Genomic DNA, 13,322 nt, shown 5'->3' on the forward strand with positions numbered 1-13,322 from the left:
TGGGCCCACCGTGCCATTGTGTGCCAGGAGTGGGGGGAGCAGGGGGGTCGCATGCACAGGGTGGGTCGCATAGAATTATGGATGTGGGCACGCGTGCACGTGACCTCCCCTCCCCCCGGCACGCAATGGCAAAAAGGTTAGCCATCACTGTCATTGCACATCCCGACCTAGACGGAAAGACAGAGGTTATCATTAGATGACTGGACTTATGTTTTTGATGGCTATAGAGCCCCCACCCAAAAGGAGGGTAGTATTGAGAATCAAAAAGGAGAAATCAGCAAAATAGGATCCCCAAATTTGGCAGAATAGGTAATAGGGAGAAAAAATGTCTAAACCCACACATCAGTCCTATGAAAAATAAACATGTTGGAATCTACCTGCTTGGTATCTGCAATGGAAAACTAGGAAGAGGTAAGGAAATGAAGTATCCTGGATAAAGAGTCTTTTTTCTGCTTTGCAAATGAGCAGAAAATATGTTCCCTCTATCCTGGCAGCAGACTTGGAGGAAAAGCCATGAGTCAAAACATAAATCAGCATTCCAGGATCAGAAATTCATGGTGGGAGTTAAAGCCACTGATCCAAAGCAACTTTTGACTGTGCAAATGCTTTAAACTGGAGCTTGAATAGTATTGTGCACATCGTAAGCATTTGGTCAGATTCAAATTAATATCAATTAATAATAATGGGAGGTACTTTAATTGATCTTCCCAAAATTGCTGAATGCTATGGCAATGCTGTGCAGAGTTGTTTTGATTTTAAGAATCTATGTGCTTCTAGTAGCCACAATTCTGCAGTCATGCACTCATTCAGACATTCTGGAGACAGACTATACTCATTAGGCTATATTCTCAATGCTCTACTTTCCTGAATTCAGTGATGGAAACTGGACTCAGTCCATTAGTTAGAACTAATGCAATATAATCTGGAATAAATAGTTTTACTGAAACCTGAAACAGGGAGCTTGAGATGCAGGCTCACAGCAGAGACATAGGACTAGTCAGATTTCCCCTTATCAGGCTACAGAGAAAGTCCAGAGGGTGAAACCTGATACTGGAGTCCCTTTCTGAATCCCTGGCATGTTGCTCTTGCACTTAGTCACGGCATAATCATTCCTCATCAACAGCAATTTTCACCTTTGTTCACGCAATGAGGACAGTCTTGTTCCCTGTCTATGAATGAGACAGGCGTAAGTCAGTTTTTCATCATTATACAATGGAACCCTTCAAGATATACAAAATTTGTTATCACTGAGTGACTGCTATATCTCCCTCTTTATTTATGCAGATGATACTACGGTACTTAAATGCCAGTGGATTTGAAAAGGGCATGGAGGAAGCTGGCAAAATATTGTAGGTGAGAGCACCTTCTCATCAAAAAACCAAAAATGGCATGTCTTTTGCCAAGTGGACCTAATGGCATAGAGATAGGTACCAGATTGGTCAGGTTGAAGACTACCTTTATTTTGTAAATGTGCTGCTCTTTCATTTAGTAGCTTTCCTCTTTTCGCACCTCAGATCGTTACTTGCATTGTCACTATTTTTTGGCAAGTAATATCCAAAAGTACTCTGAAGAGCCAAATTAGTTTAGACTTGACTAGACTACTCCATCACTGGAGGTTTTTAAAGAAGATATTGGACAGCCATTTGTCTGGAACGGTATAGTCTCCTGCTTGAGCAAGAAATTGGACTAGAAGACTTCCAAGGTCCCTTCCAACCTGTTATTCGGTTATTCCATAGGCTCAAACTGAGTAGGTAGCCACAGTAGCACACAGATCATCAAATGAAATCCTGAAGTTCTGAACATTGGGGTGGTGGTTATGGTAGATTTCATACTGGGTGCAGTAAAGCTCTCTCAGGTGAAATTGGTGGCTCACATACTGTATGAAATGTAGCCAGGACCCTCCCCTCCATTTTGCCCCTTTAGAACAAGTGCAGTTTAGGTTTTTGGAACAGATTGATAACTTCCTTGATGTGTCCCAAATGTTACTCTTCAGCTGGAGAGGGACATAATTAAAGTGGAGGATATCTTGCCTCCCTAACTCTGTGGCTGAATTTAGTATATAGCCATAAAAGCAGTGGTGGGATTCAGCCAGTTCGCACCACTTCGGGAGAACCGGTTGTTAACTTTCTTTTCTTTCTTTTATTATTTTTATAACACAATATAACAATACAAGACATACAACATTTATAAACAAGCTCTCTTTACAGTTATTGCATGGTGGTCTTTGTTATTCACAATTTCCCCTTCTTTCTCTTTATGCTATTCCGATTTACTACTTGTCCCCAACATTTTAATTGCAATATATACAATGTATTTCTCTCATTCATATCAATTTCCTATTTTTTATACTTTAACATATCCTTTCTTTATTTTTTAACATTTCTATCTTTTCCCCCTATTTTTTTCTTCGTTTTTCCTCCCCTCCAACCACTTATACCATTTGTGCCAAGTCCTATAGTATTCTGTGTCCTCTTTTTCTTTAAGCAGTGGTGGGATTCAGCCAGTTCGCACCACTTCGGGAGAACCGGTTGTTAACTTTCTGAGCAGTTTGGCAAACTGGTTGTTGGAAGAAATCATTAGGGCAGAGAACCGGTTATTAAATTACTTGAATCCCACCACTGCATAAAAGTTTAGTCCTTTAGTCTTAAACTAGGACAGATAGCTAAGGTAGCCATTAAACAATCCTTGACACAGAATATTAGGAAGATATTGAAAAGGTACATTTTTTTTGCCTCAGAGTGGTTCAAGTGGCTCCTATGGGGTACCTCCTGCAATTGGAAACACTGAGCCACAGAAAAAACTGTTACACTGGCAAGGTGCCAAACACTAGCCTCTGCTGTCCCAGTGGGCAGGCATAAATAGTGCCCAATGGTTCAAAGGCTTTACTCCTGAGACACAGGATGACATGCCATCCTCCGATGAAAAGTTGCAAATATCCCTCTTTCTCTTCACTTTTACTCTGTTGTGCTCTGCTCAGAGTTCCTAAATAGATGCAATCTGAGTGATGATTTCAATTGCCTTGCACAAGATTAGAGGGGAATGACCAGCATCTTCTTCACTACACTGTCCTAGAAATGCATTAAGTCATATAAATTTATCCCCCACTGGTGCTCAGTTTGTATAATAAAAGTGTTAGTAATGGATACTCGGTTTTTGAATGTATTTTCTTACAGGAATAATTGGAGTATTACATAACCAGTGCAATGAATGAAGTTGTATAAGAAGTGGTTGTATCAGCTTGTTGAGAAAAAAATGAGAATATATCTTACAGTGTTTTAAAAACTAAATTTATGATGGCATAAATGTACTTGCCACTTGTGTCCCAATGATGAATGAAAAGGATTTATTTTTGTGGCACTGTAGCTGAAGGATTCAAGTACTGCATGTTAAAGCCATAAAATTGCTTGGCTCCAGTTATCTGTTTTCATAAGAAATATTTCTTGAAATCCTGTATTATTTTTAGTAAGGCCTAACCGAGTACTGGTGGACTCGTGTACACCAGAAATGCAGTTCCTGCATGGCTGAGAATGATAAGAGGATGAACAGGTAGGCAAATGATAAGCAATGGATAGAATACCGAAATAAAAAAGCTGTGGTTTTTAGCTGCTGGTGCCCTGAGGATCACACACTGCATTTTAATAGAAGTGTCACAAGATGTATAGTCTCAGGAGGGAACTCTTGTATTTTTTGATATTTTTCAGGTTACAAACAGGCTTGAAGGGATTTTAAGATTTAAATGGGCATGAAGTGGTTACAATTATTGACATGATATTCAGGATAGTTTTTGGGCAGAACAATCAACTAAGAGACCTTAAATATAGATTTCCTATACTTTTTATAAGCATATAAACTTAATATCCCTTTTGTTGTATTTCATCAGTAAATCGCCTTTCTGGGATAAATATTTAGAGCACGAATCTTGATCATACTCAGTTTTATAAGTTTTCTTGAAAGCAAGGTGGTGGACTACATCATTTTGGACAAATGACTTGGTAAAGTGAAATATTTGAAACCTTCTCCTAAATTATTGTATGTCATAGGATCTTTTAGCATGCAATGTGTAGCTACTGAGAACTGAAGGTATGTATGTGAAATCTTAACCAAATAGGCTAATATCACACTATTTAATGACAGCTAACAAAGGGCATCTGAGCATGTGTTTGTGATTGTTAAAATGTATATTTGATACATATGATGCACACTAAAGATCCTTGCATTCAGATTTGGAGAAATTCCAGTATACAATACTCTAAAGTACTGATCAGTACTCTGATCAGCAGGAGGGCATAATAATTTTTGAACTAAAGGTGAATTTTGAATTCTGTAAGAGTACTTGTTGGACTCACAAAATGGGTGTTATCCATCACAAAACATCAATTTTCCAGAAGAATGCCACAAATGCAATATAAGTAACGGTGCTGGCAGTAAGGAAGCATCCAAGACCCAAACTATATATTTTTCTCCACAAAGCACACAAAAATATTCTGAAGACTCATATTTCTATAAAAGAGTAGTTAGTAAAAAAAGGCAACATGTACATTAAATTTCAAATTGGCCACAAAGAAATAAGTACTGTAAAATACACACAGGCAAAACATATATTCTGGAATAGTACATATTACAGATTTACAAAAACAGATAAAATATGTATTTACCCATGAATAAAATACCTGCCTTGCTTTCTTCTCACCCAGCCTCATAGGGTTTTCTGTTACCTCATCTATCTTCCAGGGCATTCCCTATCATCACCATATATCATTTTTTTCCCTCGGTTGGTGGGTACATTCTATAGCAAATTGGTAGAATATATTTACCTACTGTTTTCATTTTCAAAAAAACTCTCTAGGATTTAGAAGCACGCCTCCAAATTATTATTATTATTTTATTTTTTTAAAAAAATCAAAGAGCTCTGGTGGACATTAAAAGATAATTCTGGAAGTATACCGTACCCAGATACTGTGTTAAATAACCTAAATTAGATTAAGTGATGAGTTGTGAAAATCAGAGCTAATTTACCAGGGGTGGTATTCACTTACCTTCGCTACTGGTTCGCAAATGGGAGCACGCTTGTGTACTCACTTGATTCACCCGTGCCACCTCCGTGCATGCGCAGTACCTTCTGTGCATGCGCAGAGCGTAAAAAACGGGACGTGATGATGTCCGGATGGGTGGGTGCAGCCTCCCGCAGCCGCCACTACCGGTTCACCTGAACCCGATAGAACTGCCTGAATAGCACCACAGTAACTTACTTTGTCTGGATATATTCATAAAAAGTTATGAGAGTTCCTAATTTCTTATACTGTATATCACTCATTCACAGCCGAAGCATCATTTTGAGGTAATAATGCCCTCTGCTGGTTTAATATCAGAACTGAAAAATAGTAAATTAATTAATTTACTCTCTAAATTAGAGTAATTCTGAGAATGGAGTGTTGAGAGGTCATTAGGTTTTCTGGGAATTCTGAAATTCTTTGCAAGAGGACCAAATGGTTTTGAAAAATAGAATTAAATAAAAGACCATTTTTAAAATTCACCAATCAAAACAAAAATAAATCTGTAACTTTTTAAAAAGGAAGACTGATATACTTAGGCCACTAATACGAATCTTTAAGAGAATTTTTAAGCCACCAATTCCTTTTTTTGCCTAACCATGTTTTACCTTGCTCTTGAGACACAAAACTAGGAAAAAGCACTGAACAGTGGAATGTTGAAAGAATGTGAGCTATTATTTCAACAGCCTTCATCCAAAGATCTATGACTGAAGAGTTTTTTGTTTGGATCTGCATCAAAAAGTTATGAGTTGTTTAACTGTGGTTTGTGGAATAAAGAATTCATGGGATCATGTAAGCATTAGAACTTGGAAAGGAAGTCCGTAATCATTTTATACCTCTGCTTAATGATCCACTGATCCACCACTACAGCTTCCCCAACAGATTATGATGCAGTCTTTGATTAAATACTAAAATAATGGATGGGCACATTGTTCCTTTATTGAACATCTCTTTCATGATATCCAGGTTAGATCAAATTCTTTACAATTTAATCCCATAGCTTTTCATACTCTCTTCTGGAAAAAGTCTGATCGATTCTGCTTCAATTTACAAACAACAGCTCTTCAGATACAGGTAGTCCTTGACTTATGACCACAATTGAGCCCAACATTTCTGTTGTTAAGTGAGACATTTGTTAAGTGAGTTTTGCCCCATTTTATGACCTTTCTTGCCACAGTTCTTAAGTGAATCACTGTAGTTGATAAATTAGTTAACCCGGTTGTTAAGTGAATCTGGCTTCTCCATGGACTTTGCTTGTCAGAAGGTCATAAAAGATGATCACATGCTCTTGGGACATAGGAAAGATCATACGTATGAACTAGTTGCCAAGCATCTGAATTTTGATCACACGATCATGGCGATGCTTCTAAGGTTGTAACTGTGAAAAACAGTCATAAGTCACTTTTTTCAGTGCTCTTGTAACTTTGAATATTGTAAATTGAGGACTACCTGTGCTTATAGACAGCTTTTATGAATTCACTTCATTCATGACACTAACGCAAAATAAAGCAACCTCATTAATGCTTAGCACAGCAGCAACTGCCAATAATTAAACTATACTTCTTCCATTTTCCTTGCTTAATCTCTGTCCCTATCCCGACTATTCCTTATATGAGAAGTCTAGGGAACAATGTATCCGTTTTTTTGTAAGATTAATATTTGTTTCTTACTTTTTTCCCCCAAAATTCCAAATCATTAATGAAACTGAGAATTTCGGCTACAGTCAGCTTCAGAGGAGTCATATGTATCTTAACTAACAAATTGTTCTGATGAAGAGCATATGTAGACCTAGGTGTGAAAGAGTGTCCTTTGCATGCAAAAGGAGATCGATTAATTTACAAAAGGAGGATTATTTTAAAGGCAATTTATTTTAAGCAATTCCATTGAGATTGATTGCTTAGGATTGCTTAGGTGAAGTCGGTGTCAACTGTCACCATTAGAGATAACTTTCTCCAGGATGACATATCTCCAAACCAAAGGTTTTTCTAATAGTGCATCGCGGTGGTGAAATCCATTTTTTTTACTACTGGTTCTGTGGGTGTGGCTTGGTGGGCATGACTTGGTGGGTGTGGTGGGGGAAGGATACTGCAAAATCTCCATTCCCACCCCACTCCAGCGGAAGGATACTGCAAAATCTCCATTCCCACCCCACTCTGGGGCCAGCCAGAGGTGGCATTTGCCGGTTCTCTGAACTACTCAAAAGTTCCATTACCGATTGTCCAGAACCGGTCAGAACCTGCTGGATTTCACCCCTGGTGCATCACTAACCTTGCTGTAATTGAGTCCATCCACCTTGCTGCTGAGCATCCTTTTCTCCTTTCTTCTGAATTTCCCAGCACTACACATTTTTCAAGAGCGCTAGGACTTTGCTTGTATAATGTTTCCAAATTAGGAAAAATTGAAGCTGGTCATTTGTGCCTTGAGAACTCTGAATTAATGTGTTCTATAATCTATTGCCTTTTTTCTGCTGTCCATGGCAATCAATCAATTAATCAATCAATCAACCAACCAATCAATCAATCAATCTGTGTGAATATTTGGAATAAATATATTTATTTATATAAAGATATAAATAAACAGATATAAAAGTTCTGTCTCACACATAAATTTATGTGGGATAAAAGGTCTCCTGGATTTCACCAACTGATGCTTGCACGCACGCACGCACGCACGCACACACACACACACACACACACACACGAGATAACTATAGAGATAGAGATATATATTTTCTCTTTCCATATATAAATACACTTGTACACACTCTAGCCACTCTTCCTTTCACTGGGCAGGATAATTTCAAAATCAAGCCCATCTTCCTTTTTGTTAAATACAGGTAGTCCTCTTTTAGCGACTACCTCATTTAGTGACCATTTGCAGTTATGATTGTGCTGAAAAAGTAACTTTATGACCAATCCTCACATTTTCAGTGTTTGCAGGTCTGTAAAGCAAAGGGTAGCTGACGTTTTGAAGAACTTAAGTTCATAAGCAGAATAGCTGTTTCACATAGTGGCCACTTTGCTTAACAACTAAGTTGCCAGTCTCAATTGTGGTCGCTAAATGAGGATCACCTGTATGTTCTATCCCAGTGTTGGTGAACCTTTTCAGCACTGAGTGCCGAGACGCACGCACGGGAGCGTCAGAAACCGGAAGAACAGCTCCCAGCCGTGCATGCGCACGCCAGGAAGCTGAGCTTCCAGTTTCCTGTGTGCACATGTGCGCTGGTCGCCTGGTCTTCCGGTTTCTGGCATGCATGCCAGTGGTGGGTTGCTCCCGGTTCAGACTGGTTTGCAAGAACCGGTAGTAAAACTGGTGGGAGGCCCCACCCACTGCCCCAGATGTCATCATCAGCGATTTGCGCATGGATAGAAGCAAGGCGCCCACGTGTGTGAAGTGGGCATGTGCACGAGATCCCATTGCAAACCACTAATAAAAGGTAAATAAAATCCACCCCTGACCCATGCGCATGCGAAGACCAGCTGGCCAACGTGCATGCGTGCACCGGAAACTGGAAGCTCAGCTTCGCAGCACACGCATGCATGCCAGGGAGGTGCTCTTCCAGTTTCTGGTGGTCCAGCATGCACAAAGACCAGCTGGCTGGAGCACATGTGCATGCTGGATGCCGGAAGAGCAACGGGTGATGGCTGGCGTGCCCGGAGAGATGGCTCTGTGTGCCACTTCCAGCACTTGTGCCATAGGTTCACTTTCACGGTTCTATCCCATACTTTAAGATATTATTTTTGAAGTTGAATATAATTTTTGCCACAGGGTGTCACCGTTGATTTAATTATTGGAATAATGTTTGTGAAAGAATAAAAACACTATATAGGTTGATAGTTCCATCTGAAATATACTGGTTTTTTTCACAAATCATAGTTGATGGTGATCTTACTGAATGTGCTAATCTCTGAAGCTACACTACATGATAGCAAATAAATTATAGATAACATAAATGTATAATGTAGCCACCTTTGAAAGCTTGTATAAAAATGATCACTACACCTCATATTGCAAAATAGGAAAAAATACAGTATTAAGAAACTGGGATGGTCTGTGGAATAGAGTAATTCATCTTCTGTCAAGCGCAAAAGACCAGGACCATACATTAAGTTGCAGTTCAAAGATTTATTGCTCAAGCCTATACACAAGAATCTAGTCAACTAAGTTCAGTATTAAATTGGCACCAGATAAGGGTCAACAGAGTTCAAGAAGTGTTGAACTTAGTTCACTTATGGCAACATACTGATTCTAGGCTGATGACCCACTTGATTCCACCCCCCCCAGCTTTGCCTGCTCTTTGGCTACATCTTCAAAGAAAGACTACATGTATGAAACTATTTTGCTGGCATCCAAGTGTAGTTGCATAACCCCAAGAGCCTTTCATGCTATACATTATGTTTGCAAACCATTTAAAATAGCCAAAATGCTCTAGAATGATACTGCATTTTTAGTTTTATTTACTTTATTTATTCTTTATTTTAAAAGACCACAGAATATAAAGCAAAGTACCAAGATACAGAATAATGACAAAATTAAACTAAACATCCATAAAAATAAAAACTATTTTACTTTTTAGGAAAAAAGGAAAAGTTAAAAAGGAAACAGATAAACAACAAATCTAATTAAACTATATTAAACTGACAATTGACTAGTGCTTTACAAAAATACTATATCATACTATATTACAAATATTACAATATTATTATAAAATATTATAACATTTATGCCATAGTAAAAGATATTTCTTCATCTTTTTACGAGTAGAGAATTTTGTCTTTTCTAAAACAGATATTTCCAAAAGAGAATCTAGTATCTGGAGTAAAGTCACTTTTCCAATTTCTCAATATTATCCTTTTAGTTAACCACCCCACTCATACATATCATATAATCCTTTTTACATCTCCCACAGAAAAAATATCAAGTATATCCTTTGGGGAGTCCTAATACACTCTAAATATTTTTTTTTGATGAATCAGCTTCAATCTGAAATTAATCAATACTATTTTAACATCTTTAAGAACATGTAGCCATTGATGGAGTGTTATTGGCGTATCTAAATCTTTGGTCCATGTTTGATATATCCCAGTAGTATTCACTTTAAAAATATACTTCAACTTTTGATAAAGAGATGTTATGGGTTTTTGTTATGGATTCCATCAACCATAGCATCTCAGATACCTTTGAAGTAGCCAAAGTATCTGATCTATATTGAGCCATTAAAATGTGCTTAAGTTGAAAATACTGCCAGTGTTGTGAGATACTTGCTTATCCTATTTCAGATGAAAAAAGTTATTTCATCCTCTCTGACATGAGATTCTTGCAAAAATACAACATCAGATATTTAAAGAACTAGATAGAATCTTTGTACATTTAAGGAAGTTTTGCATTCCTCTCACTTTCCAACTCAATATCCTTAAATTCAGCATATGAAAAATTTAAATACAATATAATTATACATAGAAACCATAGAAATAAGCCACCCTTGAAAGCATTAAAAAGTAGCATTATGGATTTACGGATAAATAGTATATGGCTACAAAGAATTATTATGAAAATAATCCAGCCAGGAACAAAAGAAACTGTACCTAGAATTAAAAACATAAAACAAAAATAGTTACACAAAAAGAAATTAAACCAACCAAATAAATAAAAACAATGACTTCCACAGAGAACAAGTTCACCACCTCAACCACCTTAGCTCCCAATTTCCTCCCCACCCTTGTTAATAAAAATTAAAATTAACAACACTGTGTTTAGAACAAGACCCAGCAGGGGGCAATGCTGACTAACTCAAAACAAAACAATGAAATTACCTAAGGAAGTGTACTCATTTCAAGATAGCAAGATTCAGTCAATGCACAGTAAAAAATGTCAGTGCTGGTCAGGATCCATAAAGTGCTTGATTTGGTCAGAGATGGTGAGACAGAAAATTGCAGAAAACAAGAAAACAAACATTGATTTTCTTCAGTCAAGGAAGTGGAGGAACAGTCCTTCCTCAAAGAGATTGAAGCAGGTGAAATATTGGGGAAGATTTAAATTTTATGCCCTTTAAAGTTAAGTGAATTGATATCATGAATTGCCACATCATGAAATTTGATAATAATCTGACAATTCATGGCAAAAGAGATAATGTAAAATGAGAAAGATGGTGAAGCATCTCCAAAAGGGCTTTGTGAAACTGAAACAAATATTTGCTGACTAATTTTGTTGGTGTGTGCTGTCTGGAAAAAGCATGAATCAGGGAATGAGAGAAGAGTTTTTAACACTTATTAGGTCCACGGCACTGTTCCACTTTCTTGGTCTATTTGGAGAGTAAAGATCTGAAATCACAGCAAATTTTAGGATGCGAGTTTATTAAAGACATATTTTCAATTCCAGCCTTGAAAACAGGCAGGCACATTTTGGTCAATAATAGGTAAGTATTAAGCAGTAACATGTTGACCCTGAATCACCAGAGAAACTGACTTTGTAGAATAACCTAAAATGTGAAAATAATTTACTGTATTTTTTGGTCTATAAGACATACTACCACCCCCCCCAAAAGTGGGTGGAAATGATTGTGTGTCTTATAGAGTGAATGTTGCCGAACCCCACCCACCCACTGGTCCCCACTCTTTGGCCTCCGCACGTCCCGTTTTTGGCTGGTTCCAGGTGGTGAGGATTGCTGCTGCTGCCTATCACCACTGATCGCCGCTGCCACTTGATCGGCAATCGGCAGCAGCAATCAGCTACAGCAGCAATCCCTGCTGCCTGGAACAGGCTGAAAACGGGACACACGGAGGCCAAAAATGGGGTGTGCGGAGACCGAAAACAGGACATGCAGAGGCCGAAAATGGGGCGTGCAGGCTGAAAATGGGACGCACTGAGGCAGCAATAGGTGATGTCAATCCCCGCAGCCTGGAACAGCTGATCAGCGGTATTTTGGGTGGCTGATCCAACTGTCAATCAGCCGCTTGTGCCAAATCAGGCTGTGATAATGTGCTGAAGCTGACCAGGCTGTTTGCTGTTTGCTGCAAGGATGCTAGCTAGATAAATACCGATGGATGCTCGGAGGCAGAGGCAGATTTCCTCCCCCCCCTTGTTTTCCTCCCCAAAAGCTAGGTGTGTCTTATGGTCCAGAGCATCTTATAGTGCAAAAATATGGTAATTTTTTATTGGAATACTTGGGCTAAGCAAGGATCAATACATTAAATCAGACAATTTCTTATGGTTCTTTTAAAGACTTCAAAAATTGCATGTTGATTATGACTACACTTGGCCTTAGAAAATCAAAACATGCAAAAGCAAAACAGTATTGCCTGGATACATTTTTAGGTTAAATCAACAGAAGCATAATTTTTAAACTGCAGAAAGAAGCAATACTTTTACTTTATTTTGCTGACATCAGACTAATCTCAATTATGGTGTCCCATTCTGGACACCTCACTTTAAAATGAATTCAAAGAAATTGGGACAGGTTCAGAACATGGCAAGTAAGATGACCAAAAGACCACAAATCCTATAAAGAAAGGTAAAAAGAGATGGGTTTGAAAAAAGACACAAATGCATGATTCTTTTTATAATTTAACCAGTGGAGAAAAAACATAGATAATTAGTTGCCCTTTACTGCCGTCTGAGTATTCTAATTTTTGGTTAGATTCAAATTTTATATATCTATCTTTTTCTGAAACTAAGAATAACACAAAATATAGCAACCCAGCACACCTGAATTCCTCTGAAACAAGTTTGGGGACTACCAAAAGTTCCTGCCCTTTCTGCCACTGGCATCTATCATATTCAACGACTGGATTCACCCATCATAATACATCATGAATTGTTTAACAGGCTTGCTTGAATAAGGAATGATTGGCCAGACTCATGCATACATTAAATCACAATGAAGCAAGCTACATTATGGCTTAATGTAACACATAGCTGCAATAATTCTAAATAATGTTAATTTTGTGGGACTGTTTTTACACCTGTAAATAGCTCTCATGAGAAGGATAAACATTATTGAAACAACAGGAATTTGGGAAGATGAGTTTAATCTTTTTCCCTTATGACCTGTTGCAGTGAAAATCACCTCTGAGAGATGTTATTTTCATTACAAGAAATATTCCGATTTACAGCAGTGAAACTTCTTCCAATATAAAGAAAAGCTTAGCATGAAGGAATAATTTTCAGCCTTATCAAAAGAAAGGTATTGCATCTGATCCAATACAACATGGTCCAATCCTGGTTTAACAGATTAACAGAGTTGGAAGGGACCTTGTACTGTAGGTCATCTAG

Source organism: Pituophis catenifer, unplaced genomic scaffold, assembly GCF_029215685.1.
Source record: "Pituophis catenifer annectens isolate HBS135680 unplaced genomic scaffold, rPitCat1.0.hap2 SCAF_6, whole genome shotgun sequence".
In the NCBI taxonomy this organism is placed as follows: domain Eukaryota; kingdom Metazoa; phylum Chordata; class Lepidosauria; order Squamata; family Colubridae; genus Pituophis; species Pituophis catenifer.